Genomic DNA, 13,483 nt, shown 5'->3' with positions numbered 1-13,483 from the left:
CGATATTATGTAAATATAGGAATTTATCTGTAAATATAATATGTAACAATTATTCGTTAGCCATGATAATTGTACACACACACACACACACACACACACACACATATAGATGATACGTTGGAGCAACTGTAGCCTGGCCATTGCCAGTGTGATGTAAATGACACCCATGCTGGTAACATGTAAAAAGCACCCATTACACTCTTGGATTGGTTGGCATTGTGAAGGGCATGTAGCCATAGAAACCATGCCAAATCAGACTGGAGCCTGGTGCAGCTCTCCGGCTTACCAGTTCCAGTCAAACCGTCTAATCCATGCAGATGCTAGATGATGATGATGATGATCTGCTGCAGACCAATGGTGGGAAAAAAAGGAAACATTGTTGAAACTCACTGACAGGATTTGAACTTGGTCGTTAATCAGCAAAATTAATCACTGCTCAGTACATTACCAACTGTGCCAGCCATAATAATATCGTAATAAATTTTATTAAGATAACAGTAACAACAATGGTTTCAAATTTAGGCCAAAGGCCAGTGTTTTTGGAGGGTTGGGGCTTGGTTGCATGGTTATATATTTTATGCTTGTTTTCGAAATAACTATGGAATGAAGTTAAAGTTTCATTTTAGATATTCGAGAAAGTTAATCAAGTTTGTTGATTAATTATCATTAGTCATGTCCATGCAACAAGCAAATCAACTCTATAAATATTTTGCCAGTGAGCTTGCTAGTATTTACTAAAAGAGAAAGGCAAACACTGTAAGCAGGTTATACAGCAAGCTAGTTATTACACAGACTCCTAATATAAATTAAAAGGTCTTTTTTTAATAACAATATATTTTCTATCTCATCTGAGTGACTTCATTTCAGTCTCAAATCAAATCATGTTGTCAGATTGCAGAAAACAATATTCTGAATGTCATTTCATGGTTGTCTCTCTTGCTGTACAAGGTGCAGATGATAGCAAAGAAGCTAGAAATGCATTCACCGCTTCTGCCAGGGGAGTGCTTTGGAATGACTGTTGGTGTTTTTTAAACCCATTTTACCTAAACTGAGAAACTTTCTCAATGATAAACAGCAGTGAATATGGTCTTTGTACAGGTCAGATCCGTCCTGAATTTTCACGCTGTATTTGATAGCATACAAGATGCATGAGCATATAAGAAGCAACCTAATTTCAGCAGCACATCATCATCATCATCATCATTTAACATCTGTTTTCCATGCTGGCATAGGTTGGACAGTTTGACCAGAGCTGGCAAAGTTGCACACTGCACCAGGCTCCAGTTGCTTGTTTTTGGCATGGTTTCTGCAGTTGGATGCCCTTCCTAACACCAACCATTTTACAGAGGGTACTGGGTGCTTTTTCTATGACACCGGTACAAGTGCATTTTATGTGAAACAGGCACAGGTGCTTTTAGATGGCACCAACACAGGTGTTTCTCACATGGCACTGGCACAAATGCTTTTTAAGTGGCACCAGTACAGATGCTTGTTACATGGCACCAGCATAGGTGTTTATTTCGTGGCACTGGTGCAGGTGCTTTTTACATGGCAGCAGCACCAGCAGGCATATTCAAGAAGAAAAAAAACGGTTTTAGTACATTAAAGCTTGCAAGAGGCCCAACTTCACATATCGGACCTAGGGTGGGTCTTTTTTTTATATTTTAGGGAAAAAAGAATAGTGTATTTTAAACACCATCAGACACAATAATTGATATTGTGGACAAGCTTACTTTTACATAAAGACTTTAGTGAATTATCAACAAAATCAAACGAGCAAAGGACAAAACATCAGATCAATCATACATTATAAACTATGACATCTCACGTTGGCCGATAAATCAATGAACCTAGAAAGTCTATCAAGTGTTGTAATTTAATGTTAATGTCTACCTTCAGCTCCCCATTCCCTCCCCCACGGGAGGACTGATTAGAACACTTTGTTGTTTCAGGTATTCTTTCATCATTACACACAGAGCAAGTCTTTTGATCGTTAACTTCCATATTGGCTGATCAATAACCACCTATCTCTAGGAAAAAAAAAAAAAATTCTCTGTGAACTTTGTCAAAAACAAAAGAAAAACCACATTGAATCAGGCACAGCTGTGTGGTTGAGACTACAAATGTAGAACATGGCTAGGTTGTTAAGAAGTTCAGTTTGCAACCACATGGTTTCAGGTTCAATCCCAGAGTACAGAACCTTGGCCATGTCTTCTACTAATAGCCTCGGGCCAACCAATGCCATGTGAGTGAATTTGGTACGTGGAAATTGTGTGGAAGCTGGTCATGTATGGCTGTATGTGTATAAAACAAAGAAAGAATCAGAGACAGACAGAAATAAATAAGTCCTGGGGGTCAATCTGTTTGACTAAAACCCATCAAGCCAGTGCCCCAGCATGGCTACAGTCCAATGGCTGAAACAAGTAAAAGATAAAAAGGTAAGATAATAGTATATTTCTGGTCCTTATTTTACCTATAACAGGGGGTTTAAAGTAGGTGTAATACCACTTAGACACACAGAAGACATTTGTCTAATGGAGTTTGGTTTTTTTCTTTGATCTTTTGTTCTTTGAACTATCATCATCATCATCATGTGTGTGTGTGTGTGTGTGTGTGCGTATGCATGTGTGTGTGCTGATGTGCATGCATGTACACACATCCACAATGGACTTCTTTTAGTTTCTGTCTCCCAAATCTACTCACAAGGCTTTGGTTGGCCCCGGACTAATAGAAGACACTTGCCCAAGGTGCCTTACAGTGAGAATGAACCTGAGACTTCATGATTGACAAACAAGTTTCTTAACTACATAGCCACACTTGTACCTTACATAAATAGAAGTGATGATGATGATGATGATGATGACGATGATGATGATGATGATGATGATTTAACAATTCTGATCAATACATAAATCAAGCTTAACAAGACATTGATGTACCCAACTATAGACTGTGTCATTTGAGTCAACCTTGAATGATCAAAGACCATTCACTGCTGTGACCATTGAGACGTTTTTTTCTCAAGCACTGGGTACCCCAGATTGCATTATTCAATATCTTCTTTGTTTTTGTTTCTCTTTAATGGTTAGGTATGATTTGAAGGAGATTTGGTCACTATTTCTAGCAGGCTGAGCTACTATATACAGGGTCTCATATTGGCTCATGGATATATGACAATGACAGTAGACTCCAGTCAATTTTGTCATAGAAACACATATACACACACACAGATGAAAGGGATGAAAGCAAAGTTGACCTTGGCAGAATTTGAAATCAAACAATGCAATGAGCCAGAAAACAGACCACAGAGCATTTTTATTACAATGTTCTGATAATTCTGCCAGTTCATTGCCCAAGCAATAATAAATGGGTCACTCTTGTCAATTTTGACATAAGTGCTTGAAAAAAAGAATTAAAAAAGGATTAAACATAAAAGATGCTGCATCTTTTTACAATGGTTGTGTGAATATAATTCAAGTCCAGGTATGGATTTTGCTTTTGAAGTCACAATGGAGACGATGACGATTTTGATTTTACCTGGGATTGGACAACAGTGTCTGTTGATTGTAGCATAAAGTTATTTTATTGTTCAGCTCCTTGAACTCAAATTGCTTAGATGCATCATGACACATTTTACACCACTTTGATTGATCAAGGCAATAACTTTCCCAAGGGGTTACATTAAGCTGTATTTTAGAGAATGTTTCAACTTGTCCTTATAAAGGGAGTCTTCCTTTACTGTGGAACCCCTCTGTTTGTTGGTCATACAAAAGAATTTTCAGAATGTAATCATTTTGTATTTGAACAACATGTCCTGACTATCTGCTTCCGATATTGGAGATAACAACAATAATAATAATAATAATAATAATAATCCTTTCTACTATAGGCACAAGGCCTGAAATTTGGGAGGATGTTCTGCTATAGGCACAAGGCTAGTCAGAACACATTGGGTTCCAGTACTTGACTGGTACTTATGTTATTGACCCCAAAAGGATGAAAGACAGTGTTGACTTCAGTAGAGTTTGAACTCAGAACATAATGTGAATGAAATGCCACCAAGCGTTTTGTCAAGTGTGCTAACAATTCTTCCAGCTCACCACCTTACATGATAATAATAATAATAATAATAATAATAACAGTAATATATTTTAGGAGAGTAATTTTGAAAATAATCAACAGACACCAGAAAATTAGATGAAAAGTCAGAAAAAAAAAACAAAAATTAAAATATTGTCGAATAAATAAGACAGAATTGAGAATAATATATGAAAAAAATACATATATATACATATATCTTTTTTCACACATTATTCTCATATATATATTTCATATATATATATATATATACACACACACACACACATTATTCTCATGTATAAAGAAAGCAGACTTCTAAAAATGAGATAATTTTTTTTCTTCTCTTTCATAAATGAAATTTATTAAAATTGCAATTATTTCTGTTCTGTTTTTGTTTTCTTTGTTTGTATTTTTTTTCTTGCAGATTTTTAAAATCCATAATTGTTTTTGCTGCACTTAACAATGGTTGCTGTACAAATCTAAAAACACTGTAAACCATGTTGATGGAGACACAGACATCATGTTAAGAAGTTTACTTCTCACATAGTTCTCGGTTTGACCCTACTGCACAGCTACCACCTTGGGCAAGGGTCTCCTCCCATTCCTTCCATCACCTCATGTTATTTAATAATTGTCAGAGAAATTTGGTAGATAGAAAATGTATTAGAGCCAAACATCATATATATATATATATATATATATATATAGAGAGAGAGAGAGAGAGAGAGAGATAGATACATGTGTAAGTATGTGTATGTGTGTAGTGGTGTGTAGTCCAGCATTCACCACTAGAATCAATACAATTGCTTTCAAGCATAAAAGATATAAAAAGAGGTACACAGTAAAGTGCAACACGCAACCAAATGGGCTCAGTAGTTGGTCCCATAACCCACTCCAGTATGCAATGTAGTACAATGTGGGGCATCAACCTCATGCAGGACACTAATGAGGTGAAGTGCATGACTGCATAATGTTTCTATAACTGTTATGTAATTATTTCGGCATTCTGCTGAAACACGTCTATGTCTAATAAAGCATTGAATACCACACCTGTTTTCTGTTTATTATTATTTTATACATACACACACGCACGCACGCACGCACACACACACACACACACACACACACACACATTTTAATGGATTTACACACAGTCGCTTTTTTTAAAGGATTTATATTTTTTTTTTTTTTTACCAGTTTACATATGGTTTCACAACAAGCAAAATTCTAGTGGATATCACACTGTTTGTTTTGTTGTTGCTGTTGTTGCTGCGGCTGCTGCTATCATTGCAGCAGACAAGTTTATGGAATCAAAGAGTCAAATGTAGACACAAATATCTGAATGGCCTCTAAAGATACAAGACTACTAGTTGATGCTTCTGAAGTCCAACTCCACTAAAGTACTGTATCTTTGGGGAAAAATACACTTTCTATACAAATTTCCCTTTACCTATCTGTAGGTAGAAAAAAAAAAAAGCTTTCTGTGAAATTATTGCAAAAGTCTAGTAACCTGTGAAGCAGAACTAGAAGATGAAGGGCTAGAAAAATGAAAGATGAACAACTAATGGAAAAACAAAGCACTAAAAGAAAGAGAAATACATAAAAATGTTAATGTTTAGCAACCAGCCAAATTTCTGGGCAATAAATATTTGATTCTTTGACAGAGATAGGTTAAAACTAGGTAATACTCTAAATATTTATCAAAACCTCCATTTACTGATAGTTTCAATTCCAAATATCTACTATACATAGCACCAGTTTAATCATGTCTTTTGGGACCCATATTTTCAGGGTCTTCCCAATATTTCAGGGTCCTCCCAACTTTTGCAGGGCCCCAATACTAAATGCTATATTACTATTATAGCACTATAGTACTACTTTGAACTCTTATGAATGACAGGCTGTTTCAGGAAAATTCTGAAACACTGCCAAGCTCAAATACATTTTATATTAAATACTTAAACTTTTATGAATAGCTATGTGTTTAAGGGGTACCCTAAAATACTTCCAAGAACCAGTATATTTATATTAAATGCTTGAACTTTCATGACTGATTGGATGTTTAACTCTTTAGCATTCAGATAACTCTATCAAATCTAATGCATATTTATTCACATTGTTTTGAATTAAACATGCATTACCTCATAGCTTTGTGATTTCAATGATGTAATTGTTTATTTTTAGAATGACATTGTAGGGTAGGGTCTGGCAGATTTGAGCATAAAACAGGTTGAACATTTGGGCTGGATACAACCAGTTTAAACATGGAAGGGTGAAAGTGAACCCTCAAAATACTTCCAAACTCAAATATATTTCATATCAAATGAGGCAGTAAGCTGGCAGAATCATTAGAAATCTGGGCAGAATGCTTAGTGGCGTTTTGTTCATCTTTACATTCTGAGTTCAAATTCCATTGAGGTCAACTTTGCCTTTCATTTTTTGGGGAGTCAATAAAGTAAGTACCAGCTGAATACTGGGGTTGATGTAATTGTCTTACCTCGCTCCCTCAAAATTGCTGGCCTTGTACCAAAATTTGAAACCAATATATTTCATAATAAATGCTCAAACCTTTATGAATATCTCATTGTTTAAAGTGTACTCTAAAATAATTGCAAGATCTAATATATTCTAAATTCTTGCAAGTTATGCTTTTTCTAATTCAATGATCTTGCACTTGTTCTCTTACTATAGTAACTATTATTCATTTAACTTGTATGAACAACTGGGTGTTTAAAAGGTTAATCCAATATTTGGTATATATTTGAGATCCAATATATGTTAAGATTAAACACATTGCAATAATTAAAATAAACAGCAATGGTAAATGAACAAACTTCATTTTTATTAGATGCTAATTAACAGATGTGTCATTCCATTTTCTATGTCGATGTATTAAACTGGTCACACAATAATTGAGCTTTTATTATTATTATTATTATTGCCTTTCTCAGTTAAACAAATCAGTTTAAAACTAATATAAAACAGACTCCATGATGCTAATTATCTGAGTTTAATATTAAATCAGGATTTTTAAGCAAGTAAGAAATAGTTTATTGTGTGCAGTTTCTGTTTTTACTGTATCACTGTGAAACAAAACTATCACAGAAATAAATTTTTAAATTTTTGTTTCCCGTATTCTTGTTGAAATGCGCTGCTTTTGTTTCAATTAAGCTTGAAAATAATTAAGAATGTAGTAAAATAAATTTGTCTTAATTAAGCTGGTGTTTCAAACATAAATTAACATGAAATTTTAATGAACAATTATAATTGAGATCAGTTTAAAATAGCAAGTTTGTATCATAGAACCACTGACAGTCTCAGGTGGGCTGGTATCAACAGAGTTAAATTAATATAGTCACATTTTTCAACATTAGAACAAAAAAATAAATTGACATATTATGGCCATGTATCAGCTGAGAATATTTCACTTGTTCGTCTTAGTTGCTTGACTAACAATGCCACAGAGCAAACTCATGTAATGTTGCAGCATTTAAGAGCTTTGTGTTTTTAGGTTTCATATCTTTTATCTTTTTTTTTTTTTTTTTGTTTCAATCATTAGACTGCAACCATGCTGGGACATCACCTTGAAGAATTTTTAGTCAAAGGAATCGACCCCTATACATTTTTTTTTTATATATTTTAAGCATGATACTTATTCTATTGGCCTCTTTTGCCAAACCACTAAGATACCCAAAAGGATGAAAAACAAAGTTAAACTCAGCAGAATTGGAACTCAGAATGTAAAGACAGGCAAAATACTGCTAAGCATTTAACCTGGCATGCTAACGATTCTGCCAGCTCGCCACCCTCGGGGCACATCCAGTATATGGATATATACATAAACACACCAACACCAGTTGTCAAGCAATGGTGGAGAACAAACACAGACACAAAGACACACAAACATAGACACACATATATACATGCACATATATGATGAGCTTCTTTCAGTTTCTGTCTACTAAACCCACTCACAAGGCTTTGGTTAGCCTGAGGCTATAACAGAAGACACTTGTCCAAGGTGCCACAAAGTGGGACTGAACCCAGAACCATGTGGTTGGGAAGCATGCTAGTTACCATGCAGCCATGCCTTTAAACTGCATCCAGTAACAGAGCCCTGGCTCCATAGTTCCAGGGATTGTAGTGTATTGAACTTCCTCTTAGCTCCTATTGTTTCCAGGTCTGCTCTGTCCCGAAGTAGAAGCACCTATCAGGATCCCAGCTATGGGTTAAACAGAAAGTAACTGCTCAAAGCAGGGCACATTGAAATCTTGGGATACAGTATGGTGGATGTGAACTATTTCAGCAAACGAATCTTATTGAATCAATGGTGAATATCACTAGATGCTGAGCAGCTAAACAGACAACAAATTGTCAATGACCAGAACCAACCAGTTCAGTTAGCAAACTACTGCTATCATCTGTAACCATGGCATGTGAAGGTATGTGGCTTAATGGTTAGGCTCACAGTCGTAAGGTCGTGAGTTCAATTTCTGGCACTTTATTTCACATTGTTCCAGTTCACTCTGCTGACAAATATGAGTTGTACTTATAATTCTAAGGGCCAGCCTTGTCCACATTCTGTGAATCACATTGAAACTCTCTGAGGACTACGTTAAAGGTACACATATCAGTGAAGTGCTCAGTCAGTTGCACGTTAATCTCATGATCAGGTTGTTCCATTAATCAGATCAACTGGAACCCTCATTGCCGTAGCCAACAGAGTGCCAGAAGTAGTAGCATGCACAAATGAGATATTAAATTAACCCCAGTACACAACTGGTACTTATTTTAGCAACCCCAAAAGGATGAAAAACAAAGTAAAACCCAGCAGAATTTGAACTCAGAATGTAAAGACAGCCAAAATACTGCTAAGCATTTAACCTGATATGCTAACAATTCTGCCAGCTTCCCACCCTCAGGGCACATCTAGTATATGATCAAATATAATATGTTGCTTTTCCTATGTTTGCAAGTGTTGTTGGTTTTTGCTCAACGTTGGTAGCAGAACAATGATTAATAAATACGAAATGGATTTGAAATTACTTGTGCTACCTCAGCTAAAACCTGAAAATGAGGAACCCTCAAGGAAAGAAGAGCAAACTTGGAAATTATTGATCAGCTTATAACTCATAAAGACAGCTCCCCAATTGTGCTCTAAAAAAAGACACAGAGGCTGTACTGCAAAATGGATTACCATCTTAAATGCTGATGGTAGAGATTAGATCTAAACTAATTAATATTTATTGCATATAAATCATTTGTGGCATTTGAACAATATCAAAGTCCATGGGAGACAGCAGTGAGTGATTATTTCATTCAGTTTGAACGTCTTGTTGAAAGACTTAGATGCTACAAAATGATTTTAACAGCTGTGTGGTGGTTACGAAGCTCGCTTTGAAACCACATGGTTTTGGGTTCATTCCTACTGTACAGCACCTTGGACAGGTGTGTCTTCTACTATTGTACCTCCAGGCCAACCAATGTCTTGTGAGGCAATTTCATAGATGGAAAGTGTTTGCTATTTTCTCTGGCTTCATGTTCCAAGTTCAAATTCTACCAAAGTCAACTTGCTTCCATTCTTTCAAGGTCTACAGAATAAGTACCAACTGAGCACTGGGGCCAATGTAATCAACTATACCAAACCCCCAAAATTTCAGGCCTTGTGCATATAACAGAAAGGATTATTATTATTATTATTATTATTATTATTATTATTATTATTATTATTAAAGGTGGCAAGCAGGCAGAATCATTAGCATACCAGGCAAAATGTTTAGCAGCATTTCATCCATCTTTATGCTTTAAGTTCAAATTCCACCAAGTTCGACTTTGCTTTTCATCCTTTCGAGGTCAATAAATTAAGTACAAGTGAAACACTGGGGTCGATGTGATCAAGTTACCCTCTCCCCACAAATTTCAGGCCTTGTGCCAATAGTAGAAAGGATTATTATTATTATTGTTGTTGTTGTTATTTACTTTTAATATGCATGTTTGTTGAATTCACTTGTCAAGACACACCCAGCACCCTAGGGCAAATGAAGGATGTTACAGAATAACTGAAAGCTTGGGGAGGTGAAGTAGCCAGGGCAGTAGCAAAATAACTCCATGTAACACAACACAAACATTTAAGTTGATAGGGTTTTTCTAAAGATGTGGCAGTACTTGTCAGCACAGTCTTTTGGATTTCTCTGAGACATGGTTCTCCTGGGATGTTGTCTAGATATTTCTGACATCACATTTTTTATCATACCTACAGCACCTACAATAACAGGAACAATTTTTGCTTTAAGATGCCACATCTTTTGTACTTCAATTTCCAGGTCTTTATATTTACCTAATTTGCCAAATTCCTTTACAGATATATTTTTACCAGTGGGATTACTTAAATCAATTAGTCTACAACAATTATTATTATTATTATTATTAGTAGTAGTAGTAGTAGTAGTAGTAGTAGTAGTAGTAGTAGTAGTAGTAGTAGTAGTAGTAGTAGCAGCAGCAGCAGCAGCAGTAGTAGTAGTAGTAGTAGTAGTAGTAGTATTTTTTCTTTTTATATCGATGCTGGGTGAAGGAATCCTAGAAGATCAATCGTCAGGATCCCCAAACTCTATCAAGAGAGTAACTGCAACTCCACAGGGGTGGCGTCCATGGTTGTGTAATCAGCTAATGAAAGAGTCACTATGACTCAAATTCCCAATTCATATTCATAATAATTCGTAATTGGATGATGACAGAGTGTCATGGGAATCCATGAAAGCAGTAAAAAAAAAAAAAAAAAACGATTATTTCCAGATATATTATAAAATCTAGTTAGTGAGAATACATGATCCTGAATTTATCAAAACTGAATGAAACCAAACTCAGTTGATACTGGGGTTCTTTGGCTGTCAATCCCAAATGTTTTTAATTAAGGGTTAGGACCCAAAAATATTTTACAGGAATGCTGAAACTATATCCCCATAAAAAAAAAATCATGATATATAGATACATACTAATGTATACACATAAATAAATGCAAATATATACACATAAATACATGTCAATGTTTCCACATAAATACATCTTATTTTATACACATAAATATATATATATATTAGTGTATACACATAAATACATGTTAATGTATACATATAAATACATCCTATTTTATACACATAAGTATATATATTAGCATATACACATAAATACATGTTAATGTATACACATAAATATATATATTAGTGTATACACATTAATGAATGCAAGTATATACACATAAATACATCTTGCTGAATACATACAAATACATACAAGTATATACACATAAATATTTCTTAGTGTATACAAATAAACACACATTATTGTGTATATGCATTAATACATATTGCATACACATGAATACTTATTAGTGTGTGTGTGTGTGTGTGTGTGTGTGTGTATATATATACATATACACACACACACACATAAATACTTCCCAGTACTTCAATATCGTGTTGGTAACAGTAGGTCACAAACAGAAAACCACAGATTAAATTCAGTTCCAAAGAATTATTCATATCAGGATAATTTCAGTTAATGACTTCCATAAGTTACTTTTCTATATCTTAAAATAAATTTCTCAGCCTTTTCTCTTAATTTTCTTATAAAATTCTGGCACAAGGCCAGCAACTTTGAGGGGTGGGGGGAGTCGATTACATCGACCCCAGTGCTCAACTGGTACTTATTTTATCAAAAGGATGAAAGACAAAGTTGGCCGCCTTTTATCCAGACATATTGCAAGCATGATGTTATCCAATGTGTCTGTCACTTTGTGGGATAATAGGTGCAATTTGAGGGAGCTTTAGCTATTATTACTAGCAAGTCAAGTATCTGCATGAAGGTTCACTCATTGGCTCAAGTATAGCTACTTAATTTTTCAACCCTGGTGGGATGGAAGATAAAATTCCTGATCAAAGGTATTTGAACTCAAAACACAGTATCTCTGTGTAAATTAACCCTTTTGTTACCATATTTTTGTCAACATATGCTGCTTTTGCTTCAATTAAATTTTTAAATAATGAAGTATTTAGTAAAACAACTTTCTCATTATTAAGCTGGGGTCTGGAACAAATTAGCATAAAATTTTGATTGAAGATTATAACTTAGATCACCTTAAAATAGCAAGTTTAGGTCATGGAACCTGGGGCAGTCCTAGGCAGGCTGGTATCAAAAGGGTTAAGTACCATAAACTTGGGGAAAATCGAGGTAAAAATCAAAAATTTACGAGGAAAATTTATATAAAGCAAATTATTACAACATTTTCATGGCAGTGGGTTAAAAAAACACAATAAGAGGCCTGAAATTTTGGGAGAGAGGTTAGTCAACTACATCAACCCCAATGCATGACTGGTACTTATTTCGTCAACCTCGAAAGGATGAAAGACAAAGTCAGTCTCATTAGAATTTAAACTCAGAATGTAAAGGCAGACGAAATGCTTACTTTTTATATACAGTAATGTTCTCTGTTGTAGCTGAGGTATTTTTGTAATGCTTTGAGAACTACTGCAGGATGACCTTAAATATTACATGCTTTAGTACAAGCACTAAAAACATTTTTTCTCTGAATATGCAGTGCTGAAAAAAACTGGGGTGTGTCCAATGAGCCTTTGTGCCTTTTATGTCATCAAATACGGATATATGAAATTTATGTAACGGTCACATGATTGAGTTAAGAGAGGAGTGAAGAACAAAAGAAAGTAAAAACAAAATTTTTTTTAATATAAAAAAAAGCATCCCCTCCCAAAACCTGTTCTCCCCATTTCCTGATGTGCTGTCCACACCGGAAAATTGTTGACTATTCAGGTAAAACCCAACGATTTTCACTAAATGACATAAGCTAAAAGAATGTCTGATTCAATTGGAATTTACCTCTCGTCAGCAATTGTTTACTGGTTATCAAAGAAAGCAGGAAAACTATCTGATAAAAAGTTTTTAAATCGTTTATGCGTTGGTATGGCTGTGTGGAAAGGCTTTGATTATAGGTACGCTCACTAGGGATTCCCTGGGGTTCAAGAATAACTATAGTTCTGTCTGTTACCTTTTATTAGTTAGTTACATTCTGAGTTCAAATTCCGCCAAGGTCGACTTTGCCTTTCATCCTTTCAGGGTCGATAAATTAAGTACCAGTTACGCACTGTGGTCGATGTAATCGACTTAATCCCTTTCTCTGTCCTCGTTTGTCCCCTCTATGTTTAACCCTTGTGGGCAATAAAGAATTAAGAAATGTTAGCACACCAGGCAAAATGCTTAGCAATATTGCGTCTGTCTTTTCGTTCTGAGTTCAAATTCCACCAAGGTTGACTTTGCCTTTCATCCTTTCGGGGTTGATAAACTAAGTACCAGTTGTGTACTGGTGTCGATCTAATCGACTGTCCCCCTCCCC

At 35.2% G+C, this 13,483-nt stretch overlaps 1 protein-coding gene across 8 annotated transcripts in view; it reads right to left on the bottom strand.

The window, feature by feature from the left end:
• The window catches only part of LOC106882018 (SPATS2-like protein), a 130,091-nt gene that overhangs the window by 67,295 nt on the left and 49,313 nt on the right, over positions 1-13,483 (bottom strand). Inside the window, exon 1 of one of the 8 annotated variants that reach the window (XM_014932568.2) lies at positions 12,542-12,668. The exons of the other annotated variants lie outside the window; for them this stretch is intronic. The gene's annotated coding sequence lies outside the window, so the exon portion shown is untranslated. Of the gene's footprint in view, positions 1-12,541; positions 12,669-13,483 lie in introns of those variants that run through there. 8 annotated transcript variants of the gene reach the window in all.

Source organism: Octopus bimaculoides, chromosome 21, assembly GCF_001194135.2.
Source record: "Octopus bimaculoides isolate UCB-OBI-ISO-001 chromosome 21, ASM119413v2, whole genome shotgun sequence".
Classification (NCBI taxonomy): domain Eukaryota; kingdom Metazoa; phylum Mollusca; class Cephalopoda; order Octopoda; family Octopodidae; genus Octopus; species Octopus bimaculoides.
Note: the sequence above shows the minus strand (reverse complement) of the source record. Positions and strands in the feature narration are given on the sequence as shown.